Source organism: Dasypus novemcinctus, chromosome 5 (genome assembly GCF_030445035.2).
Source record: "Dasypus novemcinctus isolate mDasNov1 chromosome 5, mDasNov1.1.hap2, whole genome shotgun sequence".
Classification (NCBI taxonomy): Eukaryota; Metazoa; Chordata; class Mammalia; order Cingulata; family Dasypodidae; genus Dasypus; species Dasypus novemcinctus.
In genome coordinates, this window is record NC_080677.1 from 75,072,175 (window position 1) to 75,095,970 (window position 23,796).

Sequence of the window (23,796 nt, forward strand, 5' to 3'; positions counted from 1 at the left end):
TAAGACTTTCAACAAGTCTTTCCCAGATAACTGCATTTTCAATTCTGACTTGTAAGTTCCGTATTTAGTCAAATCCTCAAATGGGGCATTATTGTCTGGGGCTTGATTTCCAGAGGCTTGGAATTTCCAGAATCAGTTTCTGTTTTCTTTGTGACCAATAATTCAGTTATCAACTTATCTCTTTCCTCTAACATTTTGCTATTAGCTGCAAGGATGGTGCCTTTCCATATTTAGTTTGGAAATCTCCTTGGTTAAATGCCCATGTTCATAATTTTCAAATTCTTCCTTGCATATAAGATCAGGAGTCAGTCTTGATAAGTTCTCTGTGACTTAAAACACGAATTGCCTTTCATCCAATTTACTTCTAAGACCTCATCAAAAGGCTCTTTAGTGTCCATATTCCTACCAACAGTCTTGTCAAAGCTATCTAGGTATTTTCTATTAAGCACCTCACAATTGCTCAAAAAGATACTCCTTTCCCATTTATAAAACCATTCTAGCATTTTGGTAATTGCAAAAGCATCACCCCACTCTCTGGTATCAAATTCTGTATTGGTCAGCCAAAGGGGTGCTGATGCGAAGTACCAGAAATCCATTCTCTTCAGCTGCAAACTATCAGGTAAATGGCTCATCTCTTTTCAGGGGGACCACAGGATCCTCTTGCATGTCTATGGAGCTCTCTTCCTCTTTTCTTGAATATTGGCTTCTGTGTCTCCTTGATTGAGTGTCCATTTATAACCCACCAAGGGGGCAAGTACTCAAACTGAGTTGCCCTAATACATGGTTGAATCAAAGGCCTAATCTTGACATAATTTAATAAAAGGAATCTCAGCAGAATCTAATTCAGTCAAAGGGAATCACACTCAGAGGAAAAGATCAGTTTATAAACATAATATCTCTTTCTGGAATTCATAAATAACATCAAACTGCCACACCTAGCATTATATATTGTTTAAGAGTTAGCTCCTGAAAGCCTTCTTGTTATGCTAATGTGGATTCTCTCTAAACCAAACTCAGCATACAAACTCATTACCATCTGCCCGCCCCCCCCCCCCACCCCGCAACCCTGGTGTGGGACATGACTCCCAGGAATGAGTCTTTCTAGCACCAAGGGATTATTAGCAAGAACCAACTAGCAATGAATTTGGAAAAAGACCTTGACCAAAATAGGGAAATTTTAAATATAAATGAGTTTTTTTGACTAAGAGATTTCAAAATGAGTTGGGAGGTCATTCTAGAGGTGAAATTTATGCATATCTTAGGAAGATCTCACTGACTGCCTCAGTAAAGAGTGCCTCAAACAGAGAGCTGCTCAGAGCTCTAGAGATGTCTGGACACTATAGACATAGCTGACAAACCCAGCAACTCGGCACCCTGTCAGTGGGCTTTACCTTGTAATATATGATAACATATCACACCAATATATTGGAACTGGACTCATTAATAATTTTCCTACACATGGGTCTTATGCCCCTTTTATTTGAACCTATAATTAGCACATATTAGCATTAAATATGTCTCTTAGAGACGTAAATCTTCTGGCTATTCATACACAACTTGAACCCTGAATCTTAGCAGAGTTGCAGCCAATACCTACCCTCCAATTCATTGGATTTACCCAGTAAAACTAAAAAAAGGATGATGATAGGCAATGCCCATCCCCAAAAAACAGAGAGTATCTATGATTGCAAGCAAGACAGTTCCACCAACCTGTCCTATGGGATCTAAGCCCCCTCTCAACTGAAAACAGAGTGAGCAACACTGTTCCTAAATCTTCTAGATTGAGGAATGAACAAACATAAGTGGAAATTGCAACTATGGACTAAGGTAGACTTAATACAATTCTAGTAATAGAAGAACTAGTAACATTGATATAAAGGCAGTGGTTGCCAGATGTTCCGAGGGGAGGGAGAGGGAAGAATAGGTGTAACATGGGCATTTTGCAGACATTGGAATTGTTCTGCATGGCCTTGCAATCATGAATACAGGCCATTATACGTTTCGTCAAAACCTGTAAAATGGTGCAGTGCAAAGTGTAAACCATAATGTAAACTATATACCATAGTTAGTAGCAATGTTTCAATATGTGTTCATCAATTGTAACAAATATACCCCACTAGTGAAAAATGTTGTTAATGGCAAAAAGTGTGGGAGTAGGAGGGAATGAAGTTTATGGGAATCTCCTATATTTTTGATGTAACATTTGATGTATATCTTTTTAAAAAATAATAATAATATTTTTAAAAATAGTTGAACACGTAAGAAAAATGTTACCACAGAACAGATGTGAAATTTGTGACCTGTGGTCTTACTATACAGTTGGCAAATTTAATACAACTCTTAATTTTATGAAAGAAGACTATGAAGCATAAATGCAAGAACTCCTATCATAAGAGGATATTTTGAAAAACTATATTCCAACAAAAATGACAATCTAGAGGAAATGGACAAATTCCTAGAAACACATAAACAGCCCATATTGACAAAAGAAGAAATTGATGATCTTAACAAACCAATCACAAGCAGAGAGATAGAATCAGTTATTAAAAATCTCCCAACTAAGAAGAGCCCAGGGCCAGATGGCTTCACAGGTGAATTCTATAAAACATTCCGGAAAGAACTGACACCAATCCTGCTGAAACTATTCCAAGCCATCGAAACAGAAAGAACATTACCCAACTCCTTCTATGATGCCAACATTACCCTAGTACCAAAGCCAAACAAAGACATCACAAGAAAGGAAAATTACAGACCAATTTCTCTAATGAACCTAGACGCAAAAATACTTAACAAAATACTTGCTAATCGTATTCAACAACACATTAAACGAATTATACACCACGACCAAGTGGGATTCATCCCAGGTATGCAAGGATGGTTCAACATAAGAAAATCAATCAACGTAATACACCATATAAACAGATTGAAGGAAAAAAATCACATGATTATATCTATTGATGCAGAAAAAGCATTTGACAAAATACAGCACCCTTTCTTGATAAAAACACTCCAAATGATTGGAATACAAGGAAATTTTTTGAACATGATAAAGAGTATATATGAAAAACCTAAAGCCAATATTGTTTACAATGGAGAAATCCTAGACTCCTTCCCTCTAAACTCAGGAACAAGACAAGGATGCCCACTGTCGCCGCTCCTATTTAACATTGTCTTAGAAGTACTTGCTCGAGCACTGAGGCAAGAACCAGAAATAAAAGGCATTCAAATTGGAAAGGAAGAAGTCAAAATTTCATTATTTGCAGATGACATGATCCTATACATAGAAAACCCTGAGAGATCTACAACGAAGATTCTAGAACTCATAAATGAGTTTAGTAAAGTCGCAGGTTATAAGATCAATGCGCAAAAATCAGTAGCATTTCTATACACCAATAATGAGCAAGATCAGGAGGAAATCAAGAAACAAATACCATTCACAATAGTAAATAAAAAAATCAAATACTTAGGAATAAATTTAACTAAAGAGGTAAAGAACTTATACACTGAGAACTATACAAGATTGTTCAAGGAAATCAAAGAAGACCTAAATAAATGGAAGACTATTCCTTGTTCATGGATAGGAAGACTGAACATTATTAAGATGTCTATCCTACCAAAATTGATCTACACATTCAATGCAATCCCAATAAAAATCAATGCAGCCTTCTTTAAGGAACTAGAAAAACTAACTATGAAATTTATTTGGAAAGGAAAGAGACCCCGAATAGCCAAAGACATACTGAAAAAGAAAAACGAAATTGGAGGAATCACACTACCTGACTTCAAAACATACTATAAAGCTATGGTGGTGAAAACAGCATGGTATTGGCATAAGGAGAGACATATAGACCAATGGAATCGAATTGAAAGCTCTGATATAGAGCCTCACATATACAACCACATAATATTCGATAAAGCCACCAAACCCTCTCAACTGGGAGAGAGTGGCCTATTCAACAAATGGTGTCTGGAGAACTGGATAGCCATATGTAGAAGAATGAAAGAGGATTACCATCTCACACCTTACACAAAGATCAACTCAAGATGGATCAAAGACCTAAATATAAGAGCCAAGACCATAAAAACCTTAGAAAGCAGTGTAGGGAAACATCTACAGGACCTTGTAATAGGTAATGGATTTATGAATATCTCACCAAAAGCACGAGCAGCAAAAGAACTAATAGATAAATGGGACTTCCTCAAAATTAAAGCCTTCTGCACCTCAAAGGAGTTTGTCAAGAAAGTAAAAAGGGAGCCCACACAGTGGGAGAAAATATTTGGCAATCATATATCTGATAAGAAACTTATAACTTGCATATATAAAAAACTCCTACATCTTGAAAATAAAAAGATAAACAATCCATTTAAAAAATGGGAAAAAGACTTAAACAGACACTTCTCCGAAGAAGAAATACAAACGGCAAGAAAGCACATGAAAAAATGTTCCAAATCTCTAGCTATCAGGGAAATGCAAATCAAAACCACAATGAGATACCATCTTACACCCATAAGATTGGCAGCTATGAAAAAAACAGAAGAATACAAGTGCTGGAGAGGATGTGAAGGAAGGGGAACACTCATCCACTGCTGGTGGGAATGCAGAAGGATCCAACCATTCTGGAGAACAGTATGGCGGTTTCTCAAAAAACTAGCCATAGATTTGCCATATGACCCAGCAATACCACTGCTGGGAATATACCCAGCAGAACTGAAAACAAGAACACAAACCAATATATCTACACCAATGTTCATAGCAGCATTGTTCACTATTGCCAAAAGTTGGAATCAACCCAAATGCCCATCAACAGACGAGTGGATCAATAAAATGTGGTATATACACACAATGGAATACTACTCGGCTGTAAGAACAAACACACTACAAACACATGTGATAACATGGATGAATCTTGAGAACCTTATGTTGAGTGAAGCAACCCAGACATTGAAGGACAAATACTACATGACCTCAATGATATGAAATAAACAAGCTGCCCTAGATAGCAAGAGACTGAACGATAGGCTTGCAGGAAATCGGAGGGTGGAGGAAGGAAATGAGCCGATGTCTGCAGGGGTGGAATTTAAGACGAGATGGTGGTAAGTATGAACACAAAGAAGAGATAAAAGGGGGGCAAGGGGTTGCCTTTGCTTGGGGCTTTGCGGGTTTGAGGGTGGCTGGGGAGGGACGGGTGGGTAACGTTGCCCAAAAGTGGGGGGAGGGAGGGGTAGCATACGAACCAGGAGAGGGTCAGGTGTTGGTGGAGAGTAAAATGCCGAGAAAATCATATCAAAATATAATAAAGAGGGTTACCTGTTTAGAATGCTCGGAGGGGAGGGTCTGATGCAGGACGGGCTCCTGGGGAATGTCTAAATGCTCATTCTGCCAGAGTGGGTGACACCATGGGGTAGAAACCCAAGTAGTGAGAGTGGGGGTGGACCCACATCCTGGGGAGGACTAATGCCATCCAATAGAGGGAACTGTATCCCTCGAGAGAAAGGGTGGCTCCCAGGGCATTGGGGCAGTTGAGCAAGTTAGGCCCTGAACACTATTCCATCTATCTCTGGAAGTGGCTCCTCAGGAAACGGAGGTTGGCTATCACTGAGGGCACCAAGGTGGAAGGGAAAATGGACGTTAAATGTGTGGAACCAAAGTAAATGGGGGGTAAGAGAGGAGTTTCCTGAGAGTACACAAGGATGGATATAAAACATGTAATATTACACCATAACATATAGGAGATGACAGACTGATAATGTAAACCATAATGTAAAACATAGGATAACTAAAAATGTAAAGAACTGTGTATCCTAAAGTATGCACCATAATGTAAACACAGATGTCACCTTCTTAGAAAGCTAATGTCTCAGACTCTGTACATCACTTTAAGTAAATATGATATGAATAGGGCGTAAGAGTATCACTGTGGAAGGGAAAAGGTTTTCTGGTGGATGTGTGGGAGTGCTGTATATTATATATATACATTGCTGTGGTCTAGGACTCCTGTGAAGAAAAGCTGAATAATTAGGGGGGGGGGGGGGAAAGAAAAAAATAGGATGTGGAATTTTTTCAAGTCAACATTCTTTATCTAAGTTCTTTATCTAACTTTATCCAAGTTCTTTATCTATCCTTTAAACTCATCGCTATATGCCATTCCCTAGTAAGGGACCATGACATTATATTGGGCTTCAAATTTCGGGGAGTTCTGGATCACAGAGTGTTTCAACAATGGCAATGGAGGGATACTGGTATGGGATACCAATGACAGGTGTTATATGACTGACAGGGAGCTGTACAGAACATATGTCCAGGGTGCATGGTAATGTTTGGATATACTCATAGTGGCAACAATTAAAAACCACAGTAGGGGGGGTACTGGGTTCCTGGCCAGTGGTGCTCTGTCGTGGTCCCTAGGGGAGCAGCGACAGTCTCCCAGGTACAGTGGTGGGGACCGGGAGGGAGTGAGGGTTCAACAGTGAGCCCCTGATACTAATGACTATGCTTGTGAGCTGATAAACCCAAAATAATAACAAGGCCTAGAGCAACTTTGTGCCTGGGAATTTCCTTCTGTCAGCCTTCATGTTACTCAAATGTGGCCAGTCTCGAAGCCAAACTCAGCATGTAAATGCAATGCCTTCCCCCCAGCGTGGGACATGACACCCGGGGATGAGCCTCCCTGGCAACGAGGGACCACTATCAACTACCAACTGATGATGCAACTGGAAAATGACCTTATACGGAAGGTTCAATGCGGATCAGCAGAATATCCATGTCTACATAAAATACCATGACTTTAAAATGCTGTTTGACCTAAAGTAAGGGGGAAATGGAAAGGAGAAATGAGTTTATATGGCTACGAGTTTCTAAAAAAGAGTCTGGAGGCTGGCAGAAGGTTTGCCCTCATGCACAACTGAGCAGAGTCAGAGAGACAGATAAAGCAGATACAACCCCCAGATATTGGTTCCTTTGAGGGCTAAAGAGACCCATGGGAGTTATGGTCATGGCCGATGGGGTTAACTACCAGGGCAGATGGCCCCTCTTTGGAAATGGTGTTTATGTGTGATGAATCTGGACTCAGATGGGATCTCCCTTCATAAGACTTTCATGCTAATGTGCTGGAGGTGCAGTTAATGTTGGGGTTTAAGATATATTTAGGGGATTTGAATCTCTGGACTGACAATGTGATAGCCAGATCCTGAGCCTCAACAGACACCAGCACCTACAATCTGATTTATTGGACTTACCACACTCAGCTAAGATGGAGGTGAAGAAGGACAACCACCACACCATGGAGCCTAGAGTGATTACAACTGAAAATGGGAGGATTGCATCCAGCATCCAGGTGGAATCTGAGCCTCCTCTTGACATAAAGGTGCAATGGACACAACCAATCCAGTGTCCACATAGAAGAGGTGGCATTGGATTGGGAAAAGTGGACATAATGGACAAAGGGTATGGGGAAAGGCAGGAAGAGATGAGAGGTGGAGGCGTCTTTGGGACATGGAGCTGCCCTGGATGGTGCTTCAGAGGTAATCACCGGACGTTGTAAATCCTCACAGGGCCTACATGATGGAATAGAGGAGAGTATGGGCCATGATGTGAACCAATGTATATGAGGTGCAGAGGTGCCCAAAGATGTACTTACCAAATCCAATGGATGTGTCATGATGATGGGAACGAGTGTTGTTGGGGGGAGGGAGAGGGGGGGTGGGGGGGTGGGGTTGAATGGGACCTCACATATATATTTTTAATGTAATATTATTACAAAGTCAATAAAAAATAAAAAAATTAAAAAAAATAAAAAATAAAAATAAATGCAAGAACTCAGGGAAGAGATAATCGGACAGTGGAAGAAGATGGAGTGCCAAATGGCAGAATTCAGTGAAATAAAGGAAATGAACCAAAACTTCACAAAAATGTAAATGAATTGAAAAGAGCACAAGCAGGAATAGACAATGTAGAAAAGACAGCAAAGATATAGAAAATATAAATGAAAAGATCCAGGAACATAAAATTGAAAAGGGGGAAGATCTAAAGGATTAGAAGGAAAATCATAGATATGTAATTGAGGCAAAGCAGACCCCATATATGTATAATTGGAGTCTGTGAAGAAAACAAAAAACAATAGAAAAGAACAAATATTTGAAAACATGATGAGGGAAAAAAAAACTTTCTGAAAAGAACAGAAGACCTGAATTCATTTATTGAAAAGGTATATTGTGTACTAGTAAAAGTTGGCCCAAAGCAATCAACTCTGAGACATAACTGGCTTATAAATACCTAAGACATGTGACCCTGAGATGTATCCTTTTTAATATATTAGCCTAAATGTTAAAGAAAGTATCTATTAAACAGCCAGGCAAAAAGACTGAATTACAAGAGAGGAAAAATAATCAGACTGGTCTTAGATTTCTTCACAGAAGTGTTCACACTATAAGTCTATGAAACAAAACTTCTAACTTACTCAAAGGAAGAAAGTGTGAGCCTAGGATTTCATACCCAACTAGTTGTCCATTAATTATAAAGGCTACCAACAATACTGAATGTGGAACAACTCAGGAAACACTCTCACCTACCAGAAAATGAGCTTTGGTCAATGAAGAGATGACAAGGAAAAGTTTAGCAAAATGACTGGTGGTAAACATTTACTATGTTTAACAGAACTAAAACTAAAATGTGGATTAGAATTACAAATCAAAGCATAAATGTTATATATTCTCAATATGTAGAAATATACAACCAATAAACTTTGGGATAGGAAGAGGGAAAGAATACTGTCAGTTTTTTAAATAGTTAAACATGCAATGACCATACTGTAGAATATCAGTCACTGATGACCTCCTTATGACAATGTGGAGTCAAAAAATATAATTTAATTCTGAAAACTCAAGTAAAAAAGTTATAAGGTCATATGGTTATATAACTTAGTGTGAAGATAAGTCATAGAGAATTAATATATTATTAAAAATATAAACATGCAGAGTTGTCAAAATAACTAAAATTAGAAATCCTGACCTATTTGGAATGATGATGTTGATATAAAATTGTTCGTGTGAAAAACTGAATAGTCCTATAAGCACAATAATGAGGTGAACAAAACTCTTTTTTTCCTCCTGAGAAGATCCTCTTTTTAAAATTATGAAAAAACACAGTAAAATTTCATTTTTCTTCCCTGTACTTACTTACTAGAAAAATTTGGTATACTGCATGAATTTATGGCTAAATTGAAGGCTATAGGCCTAAGGAAAACAAAAAATACAATATTGACTGACTTTTGGTGGTCAGTACACACTTTGTGGTTGCAGAATCAATATGTCTTTTGTTTGGTTTTGTAGGCTACTGAAGAGTCAAAGACGCATCATCCCCATGGGAGCTCCCCATGGATTAATAGGGAAGTCTCCTCTACCATGGAGCAACTTCCACGCTCTCCCATTACCTCCTTCAGTTTTCAGGAGAAATCCTGACTGTTTTATGTCAAGGAAGCAAAAATTATGTTATAACGTGGATACATATGTATGTTTTTGGAATCCCAAACCTTTTTAAGAATCTGATGAAAGCAATGGGACTTCTCTCCAGGAAAAAATGCACATGGTCACATTCTACCTTTAATCTCATGAGATTTACAGAGTCATTGAAACTCATCCAAAGAGACCCTCAGGATTTGTAGACCCTACATTAAAGATCCAAGTTTAAAAAAAGCTCTTTGGACTTGGGTCAGAGCTTCTCCTATTGATCTTGCTGAACAAATCCGTGGGTGTTACTGGACCCTCTGTCAGAAGTCAGGCTGCTAAAGTAGCATCACAGTTGATCTAGGATTCTTATTATCCTGAAATGCAATAATGGAGGTTTTCAAAATCTGGTCCCCACATTACCTACATAGAGATATTGCTTTTAAACCACACTCTAGACTAGAGTAGGCAGAAGCAACTGTGGCATTAGGGCTGAGTCTCCTGGGTCTCCGAACTCTAAATAGAGAAATAGCAGGTAAATAATCCACATTTATTGCCACTGTCCCCTACAATGAAACATTCCAGAGCTACGGCAATAGGTTGTGCCAAGGGCAATAATTAATCATTATGAATCTAAACATTTTTTCTTTTTCTATTTTCAAACGACTAACATTTAGAGCACTTATCACGTGCCAAGCCTGCAGGTAGACTGTATCACAAGTAAGTTTTGCGTTCATTGCTGCTCAGTCATCACTTGTTCTAAAAATAGGTAAGAAGATGTTCTTGGGTCACTAGCCTCACTCTTCTGCATGCAACTCAGCATGGTGGTGATGTTGAAATGAGCACACACCGAATCATAATTAAACATTCTGTTACGTCTGTGGCATCTAGCCAAGACTGAGTCCCATATTCTATCTTTTAACCAGAGACTGGAATATGCTTTATGAATGAGCATTGTCTTACATGGTGAACTCTGCAAAATCATGGTATAATTTGGAGAAAAAGAGTGTTTCCGCTCATCAGATTTTTCAGTATTGTGCTCTTTCAAGAGATGATGTACTAGATAACCAACATAAACATATATAAGCTTTACAGAGTAAACTCATCATCTTTAATTGTACCAAGAAATATTGATGTCATCTTGATCTCACATTTGAACTATCACCTCAGATTACTTTATTCAAATCTGGATGCATCTTTTTGTGGACTGTGCTGACACATTCTGTAGGTCTTTCTCTTTGCAATTTTCTTTATCTTCATGTGAAGTGAAACCTTTGACATGTATATGAATGTGCACAAAATATTTAATATGGAATCTGTACCCTGCAAGACCAATTCAGCTCTCTCATATGCCCCAGGTTGTTATTGTACTTCTATAGAATTTACAATTACTTTAACAGTAGAAAGCACAATATAAAATATCCTCAACTTCATACATCTTTTAAAGTAAAGAGATCACTCGAAAATTCTGTAAATCAGACTCTGGATTAAATGGACTTTTGAGATTCCTCTAATAATAGCTTTAAAGACTGGGGAAAATAAACAGACTTTCCATCTATGTTTTTAATTTCAGATTTAATTATTAAAAACAGCCAATACCTTGAAAAATCAAATTTAACTCCTTGATCTTAACACAGTATTTAATTTTTCTGTATTGTTCTGATCTGGTAGATACATATATTATAAATGAAATATTTGAGAAGTGCTTTCTTCACTTAAAATTATATATACTTTGTTTCTCTTCTCATATTGACTATATTTTATATAAATGATGAGAATGTTTAACTCTTCCCATATTGTTAGATATTTAGATAAACCCACTTTTTGCTTTTATAAATGAGAGTACCATAAGTATTCCCTAGCACCAATATACTGGTGATTTGAAGTTGGACAGATTATCTTGAATTCTGGAAGAACCTCTTAATAGCTGTGTAAATTAAGACATTTTATTTAACCTCCCTGATTCTCAGTTTACCAGTGTCTTAAATGGATTCTAATAGCATCTTCAGAATAGATCTATAGTGAGAATTTAAAAAGATAATCCACATAAAGTACAGCACCAATGCAATGTAAGTGCTCAATAATTGTTCACTACCATTGTTATAGAACATGCTTTTTCCTTTTGAATTATTTACTCGAGTTGATTTCTCAAGAGCAGAAATATTGTTTAAAGGATATAGAGACTCATTAACTCCATTAGAATATATTTGAATGTCTACTTTATGTTGGGTGCTAAAACAGGATGGTGAGCAATAGAGGTTTGAACCCAAATATGGAGAGTATGACATCTGGAAGAGAAGACAGACATTACATTAATTTATTACATTTCCATAGAGTGTTGCAGAAGAGGATGTCCAGATGGTATAACTGAGAAGCTATATAGTGCCTGATTAGCTTTCAAACTACTATTTACATTTTAAATCAACATATGAAAGCAATATGCCTAGTTACCAAAATCCTCAATAATGTTAAGCTAAACCTTTTCTTTATTTCTGCACGATGGCACTTCCTTTAAGTGAATTTATGTATCACATTATTTGAGTTTCAAAATTTGTCAAAAGGGCTCAACCATCATTTGTTCAATAAAAAATTGTCCATGTCCTTAAAATAATAAAGTTATCTGAATATAGATTATGGATTTTCTTTTTTTCTATTTCATATATATCTATAGGTATATAAAAAGTTACTATTATTTTTCATATGTTAAATTTTTGTGATGGTTGTACCAAGGTTTTGCAATCATATACTTTTCCTTTATACTTTCTTCCATTGTTTCAATGTTTATTCTGTACATTTTCCAGGGTTTTTTTCCTCCTTAACCTTGAGAGTTCCCTAGCAATATCCAAAAATGCCAATTATATCACAGCAGACATATTTTTAGTTTTCTATACATAAACCATAGTTCTCATGTTCACTCAAGCACTGTGCAAAGAAGAAAAATGCAGCTAGAAAACACAACCTAAAATCTCTGCTCTGATTAAAAGTAAACTCTACTAAAGTCAGTTTCGATCTTTCCATATCTGTTATGAGAAAGTGATTCAGAAACATTCATGCAGTCAATTTTGTAAGATCTTTAGAATATTTGCATGCTTTAGAGGGGGAACTTCCCCCAAATTAAAAGTGACCTTCACATTGTGCTTTCATATTTAAGCTGTTCTTTCATTTTTTTTTTTTTAAAGATTTATTTATTTATTTAATTTCCCCCCCCTCCCCTGGTTGTCTGTTCTTGGTGTCTATTTGTTGCATCTTGTTTCTTTGTTTGCTTTTGTTTCTTTGTCCGCTTCTGTTGTCGTCAGCAGCACAGGAAGTGTGGGCGGCGCCATTCCTGGGCAGGCTGCACTTTCTTTTCACGCTGGGCGGCTTTCCTCACGGGCGCACTCCTTGCGCGTGGGGCTCCCCCACGCGGGGGACACCCTTGCGTGGCACGGCACTCCTTGCGCGCATCAGCACTGCGCATGGCCAGCTCCACACGGGTCGAGGAGGCCCGGGGTTTGAACCACGGACCTCCCATATGGTAGACGGACGCCCTAACCACTGGGCCAAAGTCCGTTTCCCAAAGCTGTTCTTTCATAAAGATGATTCACCAGTTCATAGATCAGAAATGTAATCCAAGAAAGAAATTACTTATGCTTGAGAAATTTCAACTTAAGTATTTTTTTAATTTATAGGATTTTTCCTCATACTTGAAGATTACTCCTTTTGACTACTTTTAAATTTCTTAAAGCAGCACATGAAAATTGCTTGTAGTTATATATGTCATGCATGCATGCATAATTTTAGCTGGCAGACTTTAAAGAATGATCTGATGAAGATAGGGCACTAAATTTTATCAGTGTTGAAGACAGAGTACAATGCCATTACAATTTCTAGTTTATTGATCTTTGATGGGAAGTTTCAGGTGGTTGTCATTTTTATATCTCCTATATTGAAAATTTTCAACTAAGTCATACTCTGTATTTCAGGAACAATATGGCTGGAAGCAGAGAGAATAATATAATGATATTATTCTCTCCAAAAAGATATGATAGATCTTAAAAATAGGAACCATACTCCCTGCAAATACATAGGTGTGGTTGAGTAGCAGGTTATGTGACAGTCTGACTTGGGATTATTCAAATTGGTAAACAATTGCTAAAACAAGTACATATCCAGTAATTCTGAGCAGGACCCCAGGTCTCCTGCAGTGCCAGGTGTTTCTTTGAATGGTGGAATTGTAGCAAGAGCAAGGGACAGGGCAAGGTGGCTCAGGGTAGTATCTATTTATCTCTTGATCTGGAAATATCTCAATATTCTAACAACCAGTTTAACCATACCTAGGCACGCACATATTTCCAAGTAAGGCTGACTAGTGGAATAAGTTAAACTTCACTGTCCTATAGGTTATTATGAAGCACACAAAGTCAGCAATTGTTTCTCTGGTTTTATTATACTATTACACTGGAAAGGAAACTTAAAACGTGCATCTGAAGAACTGGAGCCGGAAGGTGGAATTCTCCAGTTATTGAAATAAGGCTATAATTGGTAACCTGAAGAAATCTCTCATAGAGTGAAAGTTGTGGGAAAATTTTTAATTAAGGGGAACTATTTACTGCCTCATCCTTGATGTCTCCTGGTCCAGGTTGCAGTTTGTGGTTCATATTGTGTGTTGAGAATTGAAGAAGATTCTCTCTTCCTGAAAAGCTCCTTGTCACTCTTTGGACCCATTCTGAAATTTGCTTCCAACAAACCCACAGGATTTTCTGCTATATGATTTTCCAATAAATTATTTTTTCATGAAACAGATTGCTGTATAAAACTAAGACCTCCTGTTGTAGAATGGAGTGTAAAGAGCTAGATCTCCATCTGGAAACTTCTCAAATCCAAAATCCAAATCTGAACATCCTTATCTGGGGATCCCTTTGTCTTGTGCATCTTCAGTCCCAGACTGGGTTAAATAAAATGAAGCTCAAAACTGGCCAGACTCAGGTAGCTGCTTTAAAAGAGTAACTTTGTCTCTGATAAAAATTATTAGTTTTGCTTTGTTTTTTGATAGGTGGCTAAGCTAAAGAAATCTTTCAAAAGTTCTTGTGAACCAAAAAGTCAGAGTTACCATATAAAGTGATCGACATGTCTATTTTTATGATATTCCTTTTAATTATTCTTGTCTGTGTCTCTCAGTTACATCATACCCAGTACCTGGGGTATCTTTTCTCAGTCAAACAGCAAAGATAAAATGGTCCAATTATTAAGATACTAGCCAGTGTTACAACACATAGGTTTCAACAAAGAACTGAAAAGTCTTCTCCATTTTCAAATTTTATGACCATTCATTTCAAACCCTAATCTTGTATTTTTTCATTTTATGTTGATTTTATATATACTCTTAGATATTTTATAGCATTTACTGACCATTTCATTATACTCAACAATGAGCTAAATATTTGAGGAGATATAAAAGAAGTACATAATGCCCACCATGGTTATCAATTGGTGTATCATTTAGTGATAATAAGACTTACTTTTGAAGCATTAGGTAAAAAAGAAACCATGAAAGACAATATTTTAAAAAGACCTTAATTAAATATAGTAAAAATTCATAATGACATTTTCAGCCTGTTGGGAATTGAAATGACCAAATCTCTATTTTGTAATTCTTAACCATGTCTACCAACAACCATCAGTAAATAAGTACAGATGGTGCTAGACACTTAGGTATCCATTACTTTATGTAATATTCACACCCCAGTGAGAATGTTTTATAGATAAAGTGGAACACTAAAGTTAAATAAGAAGCAAGTGACAGAACAAGTATGTGTATCCAAGTCTCTTAACTCCAAGTCCTTTCCTCTGTCCAATGCCACAACCTTGTCTCAATACTCTGCTAGATGTATGGATGGATGAAGTGAATAGCTAGATGGATGGATGATTGGAAAACAAATCTATTTTATTTTTCATTCATAATCAGTTATCATCCTTAACTCTAAATTATTGAATATCTGTTGGAAGCAAGAATTTTCCTCCCCAAAGGAGAAAAAACCTTACCACTCAGATGATACTAGAAAAGTAATTTTTATGTCTAAGTTGATTATTTAAATTTCTTAGAACACTATATTAATGTGTTGTTTTCTTTTAAAAACTAATTGTAGTCTTCCACTTGAGTTGTTAATATTATTTTACTAATTGATATTTGTTTTAATTTCATTGTCTTTTATATTTTTTATTCCAAGTGGAAATGTTATGAAAAGAACAACTGATTAATAAATTAATTAAACATTTAGTAAAATCATCTTTATACCTATATCAAAAATTAAAATGAAATTGGGGAAGCGGCTGTGGCTCAATCGGTTGGGCTCCTGTCTACCATGTGGGAGGCCCTGGGTTCCATCCCAGGGCCTCCTTGTGAAGGCAGGTTCACCCACACGCTGCAGAAAACCGACTCAGCAAGGTGACACACAGAAAGGAAGACAAGTAAAAACACAGAAGAGTGTGCAGTGAATGGACAGAGAGAGAAAAAAAAAACAACAGAAAACAACAAGCAAGCCTTGGGGAGGGGATAAATAAAAATAATAAAATACGGACACACAGAAGAATGTACAATGTATGGACACAGCAGACAGCAAGCAAGCCACAAGGGGGGGGGGAATAAAATTTTTTTTAAATGAAATTGATCATTTTAAGACTTATTTATTAAGGGAAATAATTTTATGCATTATTTAATAATCTATACATACATTGCATGATTCCCAAATGAACTTCTCTTTGTTTAAATATCAAATTTTAAATGGAAAACAATAATAATGGTCCTAAATTTAGTTGGAGCCTCAGTTTTTCAAAAAGGAAGAAGGAGCAGTGCTGTTTGTAAGACTTTTCTTCATTTCCAAAAAAGTTAGGAAAAGCTGAGCTTATAATATAGGAAAAGATCAATGATTCAGTTTCCTTTTGACACAAAGTTCTAAAGAATTTTACTCTTATGAATCCCACAGTGTAACTACCTTTATACACAGAAAATAACTTTATGTGGTGCCTCTTCAATATGGGACTAGAGTGGCAATTAGAGGGAACTTGGGTAATAGTTATAATATCCTAAGGAACTGCTAAAAAGTACAATAAAATTATACTTGTAAAAATATTTTTAAACTTTTAAAATCAGGTTAGTAGGGAAGAAGTACTGCAGCCAGAGGGAAATTTAGGATCTGAACTATGCACATAAAACAAAAAAACAAAACAAACATTCCAGACAAAATAGTTTCATAGATATAGATTTTTAATATGAGATCTCAACCTCATTAATATGTAGCAGAGAGGATATATGGGGCTATAATGCATCTTATTTTCTGGCCAAACTATAATTATGAAGTTAAACTATATAAGCCTTCAGAGGAAAGTCCTTTGAGTCTACAGAGGTTACATCGGAATTCAGTTAGTCCAAAAAAAGCAAAATGGCCAGAGGAGGTGACCCTGTACTTCAAGAAGATATATATCTGCATGGAAATCTATGGATTTGGAAGCATATGTGGCATAGCTTAGCATGTAATATAAAAGAAGAGAGGAATGGAATATTAACTGCCCAAGTGGAGAATGTTGATGTCTCCTTATGAACACAGATCTCAGTAAGATGTAAGATAGAATAGGGATGAAAAGTATCACCTATTCAGGTATGCATTAATATTTTTCAGTGAATATGTATTAAGCCTTTTCTATGGGCATCTAGCAATGGTACATGTACTTCTGGAGATTTCAGTCTAGTGGAACTGATCCTTCAGCTTTATCTCAAGTAAAGATTCTTATCTATGATGCCTTGACTCCTAGATGCTTTCAAATATATATGATAAATAACAATAATAAACAGCTGCTGTCTATTGAGCACCACTATAAACACTTTATAAACTAAAGTAATTAATTTATTTAATCTTCATGATGATTCTGTGAAGTTGGTACTACCTCTCTTCATACTTAATAGATGAGGACACTGAGACACAGAGCACTTAAGTAACTTGTCCAGGACTGACAGCTATAAGTGGCCATGCAGGGTTTTGGCCCTAATAAGTGCAGCTACAGAGTCAATCCTCTCAACTACTAAAGTGGAACTGGATATGGGGGCTTAATTCTGATTGATAAGTAGTGTTGGGTAGAAGTACAAAGAATATTAATAAAGGAAAAATATAGATTATATTAAAATTTATATTCCTTTCCTCAGATTGCTGGGTTTGTCAAAATAAGTTATAAGGAAAATTTAAAATTTTAGAAGACATACCTGTGATCCATGGCAGAGAAAATATGGTGCATCTAGCTTCTGAAATGTGAGTGATGATCTCTACAAAGCAATGGTTGTGATCAAGAGGAAAGGAAGGACTTATCTTGGAAAAAAACATAGAAGGGTTATAAAAGACATGTTAGGAAGACTTACCATAACAAAAGGGACATTTATCTAAGGGAAGAAAAAATATATGTTCCTACAGTGCTTGAAAAGAATAATGATGTTGAAGGGGGTAGGAAGATATTAGGTAAAGATTTTGCCACGTTAAATGAGTTTGGGTCTCTAGGTCCACATAAATCATAATTCAAGGAATTGAAAGAGCTAGCAGATTTATTTAAGGAACATTTGTTAATTACCTCGATGAGCTAGACGCAGAATACTTTTAGGTAATAATAATGCTAATATATATTGAGAAGGATCTTCTGCCATTATAATTTATTACGTTTAATTTTCATGACTGAACTTTGAGGATATGTGCTATTATGTCACCAGTTATAGATGAGAAAACCTGAAGCTTGAGAATTTAAATATCTGGTCTATTCAGACAGCCATAAGTGATTGAACGTAATCAAATGCACATAATTTTGACCCCAAAACCCATGCTGTAGCTCTATGTACCTCTAAAATAATGGTTCCAATGCCCAAATGAAAAAATGAAAAGAAATAAGTTTCAGAGCTTAGCATTAATATCCAACAAAATTCTAAACGTTATTATTAAGGACTTGCTTAATAAGAAACTAGAAAATAATCACCAAGAATAAACCCAGATACTTTAGGATGAGTTGAGCAGCTCGGAGATAAAGGTAATACTACTCTTTATGAGTTTTATCAGGGGATTTGGTGTCATTTATTGTAAAAAAGTGAAAAAAAAAAAAGAGTTCTAGATGAAAATGTATATGATTAAACTGTCTAAAATATATTGATTTGGTAGTAATAGATTGATAGTGTGGGGAGAGGTAGTAGTGGGGCTGGTAGAACGCAATAACAAGAAACAAGAGTTGTGCCTTTAGGCCTATCCTGGACAGCAACTTTACTTTTTAAAAGTAAATCATTTGAGTGAAGGTATAATCAGCAAGTTTTTCATATTAGTGGTTATCAAAATTCTGGAAGAACTAGTCTACATGGTTTTTAATCCATTGGATATGGGGGGGGGGGAGGGGGGTATGTGTGCTTAATTCTGATTAAGCTAGGATTCTAAAAGGAAAAGGAATGAATTGACCCAAAAAGAGGCCTGATGTATCAAGAGTTGGTATATAAATAGAATACCTAGAAATGTAGTTAATTACAAGCATCATACAAATTAACATTGTGACTTTGCCTCCCCCAAAATAGTGATTAACTGGTTTACCCCAATTGGCTTGTTTGGAAGGATCTAATGTATGTGATGTCCTCTGTACTTATTAAAACCTACTCAGGATCCTGTTTTCCCCATGATTCTATATTTAAGAGGAGCATTCAAGAAAAAGCTACACAAATGGTAAATAGTCAAGAACTCATGATGCAAAACTATTGAAGAAATTGAGAATGGTTTGTCTGTGGAAACATGCTATTTACATGTTAAATGTTGAGGGTTACCAGGGATTATAAAATTGTTTTTACAATTCTAGATTATTATAATTATCTACAAAATTTCAGAGTTCAGAACACCAAAGGTTGAAAAGTGATAGTGTTGATCGCATCTCAATTTATGGAAGATGGGCAACAGACTTGGCCCAGTGGATAGGGTGTCTGTCTACCACACAGGAGGTTCACGGTTCAAACCCTGGGCCTCCTTGACCCGTGTGGAGCTGGCCCATGTGCAGTGCTGATGCGTGCAAGGAGTGCCGTGCCACACAGGGGTGCCCCCACATAGGGGAGCCCCACGCACAAGAAGTGCGCCCAGTAAGGAGAGCCGCCCAGCGCGAAAGAAAGTGCAGCCTGCCCAGGAATGGCGCTGCACACACGGAGAGCTGACACAGCAAGATGACGCAAGGAAAAGAGACACAGATTCTGATGCCACTGACAACAACAGAAGCGGACAAAAGAAGAACACGCAGCAAGTGGACACAGAAAACAGACACAGAAAACTGGGGTGGGGTGGGGGTGGTTGGGAGGGAAAGGGGACAGAAACAAATAAAAAAAAAATTATGGAAGACCATAATAATAAGAATAGACTATTATTTTCTGCAGTTGTGAGATTTCCATCACCAGCACTGTTTGTATGAGGGCTTTGCCCTAATTTATAATTCCCCTGTAGTTCCTCTTGTGCTACTAAACTTCTCTGAGCCTCAGTGGGAATAATAATAATAGTACCTACCTCACAAAGTGCATATGAGAATTAAACGAGATGTTAAGTGTTTAATGCAGTCCCTGCCACATATAAATTGCTCAAAAAATACACCTATTTTTATTACTAGGTAACCAGGTTCTAAATAAAATACTGTAGAGAAGGTGCTTTTATCATATGAAGTAGAATTAGACAACTCTGAATTGCCTTCAAAATGATAGAATCTAAAATCCCATGACTCAAACATTGTGAAATCAATAATTACACTTCTACAATTTCCTTAAATATACTTACATCATGGTTATAACTACTTTGAGCCAAACATTTTGGTCATTCTGATCCATAAATAAAACTTGATTATACTAATCTATATGTGAGAGTCAGTTGCCTGGGACAATTAATCTATAAATAGTAAGTTGGTATATTTAGTGTCTGTGTGACTCAGGTATCCCAAAATTCCTACACTGGCATTTCAGTCAAAAGTGATAGGTGCAACTGCTTTTATTATCATCTCAACTCAAATTTCTAATTGCACTAATCTTTGATATTGTCAGTTTTTCTGAAAATAATACATGGAAAACATGAAATGCAGATGGATATGTAATTACATATATAATCGGTGAAATTACATTTTATGGAATCATTTGCAACACATTGGGACATGTCAGTCACCTTTAAAGGACTTCAAATCCTTTAAATGTAGTAGTTCTCGATTTTCTCTGCCAAAAGCTGCAAAGGGGGAGAAATAATAATTTCTAATAATTGAAATTACCTTTTATTTTCAAATTCACTTAGATACAAGTACCCACATTCACATCCTCTAGACCTACTGCCATATGCTTCCAAAGTTTTGTGAGTGGTAGCCCTTAATAGACAAGGAGTCACTCTGTGTACTGAAAATTTAAAAATAAGTAAAGTATAGATTAATTTCAAACAGTCATTAATTTCAGAGGAAGTTGACTTTAAGGAATGTCTAATTGACAAATCAAAATAGGGTAGAAGTAAATCAAAGGAATTTATTTGAAATATAGATTTATGATGAAAGTGAATTAAGAATATGTTTTAATATAGCTAACTTTCATTGCACACTTACTATGTACCAGACAGTATACCAAAATTATTATATTTTATAGTCAATATATATAATTATATTAAATATGTTATGTATAATTTAACGCTCAAAACAATCTTAAGAAGTCAATACAGGGAAACGGACTTGGCCCAGTGGTTAGGCCAACCACATGGGAGGTCTGCGGTTCAAACCCCGGGCCTCCTTGACCCATGTGGAGCTGGCCATGCGCAGTGCTGATGTGCACAAGGAGTGCGGTGCCACGCATGGATGTCCCCCCCATAGGGGAGACCCACGTGCAAGGAGTGCGCCCGGTAAGGAGAGCCGCCCAGGGCAAAAGAAAGTGCAGCCTGCTCAGGAATGGTGCCGCACACACGGAGAGCTGACACAACAAGATGACGCAACAAAAAGAGACACAGATTCCTGTGCCGCTGACAATAACAGAAGCAAACAAAAAAAGAAGATGCAGCAAATAGACACAGAGAACAGACAACTGGGGTGGGGGTGGGGGTAGGGTGGGGGGGGGAGAAATAAATAAAAAATAAATCTTAAAAAAAAAAAAAGAAGTCAATACAATTCCTACATTATGTATGAGAAAACTGGTATTCAGAATAGTCAGATTACTCACCCAAAACAATACAGCTGGTTAGTGGAGCATGTAATCTAAAACTTTTGACTCAATACCCATGCTTATAACCACTGCTTGCCATCATTTGCTAATAGCCACAGAGATAACAATTATCTAAGCAAGAATCCTCAATATAATATGACTCTTACTTTTAAAACAGTAATAAGATGAAGATTATTTGTTGCTGATATATTATAGTGAGGCAAGAAGTGTTTGGTCATTCTTCATGGCAATTTTAGTTTATTTCCTGTCTTCTTATTTGTACAATGAGCTAGTTTTTAAAATAACACTGTCTTACGGTCATCCCTAAGCCTTTGGCATTTTTGTAATCAATCCCAAATTTAGCTGCTTTAGATGTGTACATATGTTTGATCTTTTAAAAAGAGAGGCATCTGCCCGTAGAATGACTGGGTAGGAATTCAGAACTATAAAGTAAGAGCTATAAGGTAGAAGTTGGTTTTCAAGTGGTGCATAACTGTTAACCAAGGTGTAAAATGGCTTGCACTGCATAAAAGCTGTTAATATTTAATAATTTGCTCCTCCATTTAACAATCCCTACAACAACATGAAAAGAGTAAAAATAGTGCTTTGTGTTTATATGGCACACGTCTCCAAGGAGCCCAGAGGCTTTAGATGACTGGATCTAAAAATGGCTTTGTCAGGGAGAACAGGAAACTAATATTATCATAATTATTTTGCAAGTATTGAAATGGACACTGAGTCTATATGTACTTGCTAATGTGACTATTATGCAGTCAAAACAATACTGATAGCTTCTGCCAGCCATTATCATGATTGGCAGAGACCATACTAAGGACTCATACATAGGGCTTTTTATTTTATTTTTTGGTTAGAGAGACAAACTGAGTGACAAAATGATATTTTGAGCATTCAATATTATACTAATTATTGGAGTGCTGTAGTAATATTTTATATTATTTCACTTTGTCCTGGCAATATTGAAATATACACGTATACTATTTTTTACTAAATAGCTCGGTTGCAAAAAGTCACTTGCCAAGGTAACTGTAATTGTAAGTATTTTCTAAGGAAATAAAACAAATTATTTAATGAAATGCCACAATTCTGTTAAAAAGAAACTGTTGTTTTATAAAATAAAAAAGCAAGCACTTTATTGGGAGTTGAAATATTTAATGCATAGTTACTTTTTTAAAGTGGAGAACACTAATCTGTAAAATGATGAGATAGTGAATCTAGAACTAAAAGTGCCTTGACTTTACCTTCTGTTTTACCATATTTAGTAAGATATCCTAAATAATGGGTTAAACCACTGTGTGTGTGTGTGTATGTATAGTTTGTATTAAGTACATTGAAGGGAGAATTGCCCAAAATTATATTAATGGTTCTGAAACTTTAGCATGCCCCCCAATCATCTGTAGGACATTTAAAAAATACAGATTGTTTGGACTCAATCACAGAGTTTTTGTTCAGTAAATCTAATATGGTGCTCAAGAATTTGTATTTATACAAGTTCCCAGGTGACACTAGTGATGTTAGTCTCTGGACCAAAGTTTGAGAACCAGGGTATAATCAGTCATAGTTTTGCTATTACCTTTTACAAAGAAAGAAATAATTATGACAAAATAGAAATTCTGTGGCACCTAAGCCATGTAATTTAGAAGATTCAACTATGAGAAAGAGTCTGAGAAAGAGAAGTAGATTTCAAACTGAAAATTTTTAAATCTAACTAAAACTTCCTGCAAATTCTAACTGGTCTAGTCTCTCTGTTTGCATTACATTTCAAAAGTCATTCGATAAATGTTTATTGAGCACTTATTTTGCACCAAGGGCTTGCATGCAACAGAAAAAAGTACAGAAGTGACTCCTGCCTTTGTGGAGCTTAATTTGCATTAAGTGGATGTTACTTTGCTTTAATGTATTTAATATACGTTTAGTTTTATTGCATATTTCTTTTATTTTTAACTTAATTTATTTTCACTTGTATTCTTTTTTTCCTCTTTCTATTCCTAGCACACTAACGAGCACTTATAAATATTTGCTCATTTGTGTTGCTTCTGTATCAACTGTCTGAAGATGGTGACAAAGATGGTTTTGGCTATTGATGGGACTAAGATTGAGCCATTGATAGTCAGGGGTCTTTGGACTGGAAGCCATTCCTTAATATGATAGGAAAG

The 23,796-nt window shown here is 36.4% G+C and overlaps 1 protein-coding gene and 1 pseudogene across 3 annotated transcripts in view; both read left to right on the forward strand.

Annotated features, from left to right (window-relative positions):
* The window catches only part of MAGI2 (membrane associated guanylate kinase, WW and PDZ domain containing 2), a 1,419,055-nt gene that overhangs the window by 123,755 nt on the left and 1,271,504 nt on the right, over positions 1 to 23,796 (forward strand). The window lies entirely within an intron of this gene.
* Positions 1 to 23,796, forward strand: part of LOC139438967 (ras-related C3 botulinum toxin substrate 1 pseudogene) — a 112,406-nt pseudogene that overhangs the window by 643 nt on the left and 87,967 nt on the right.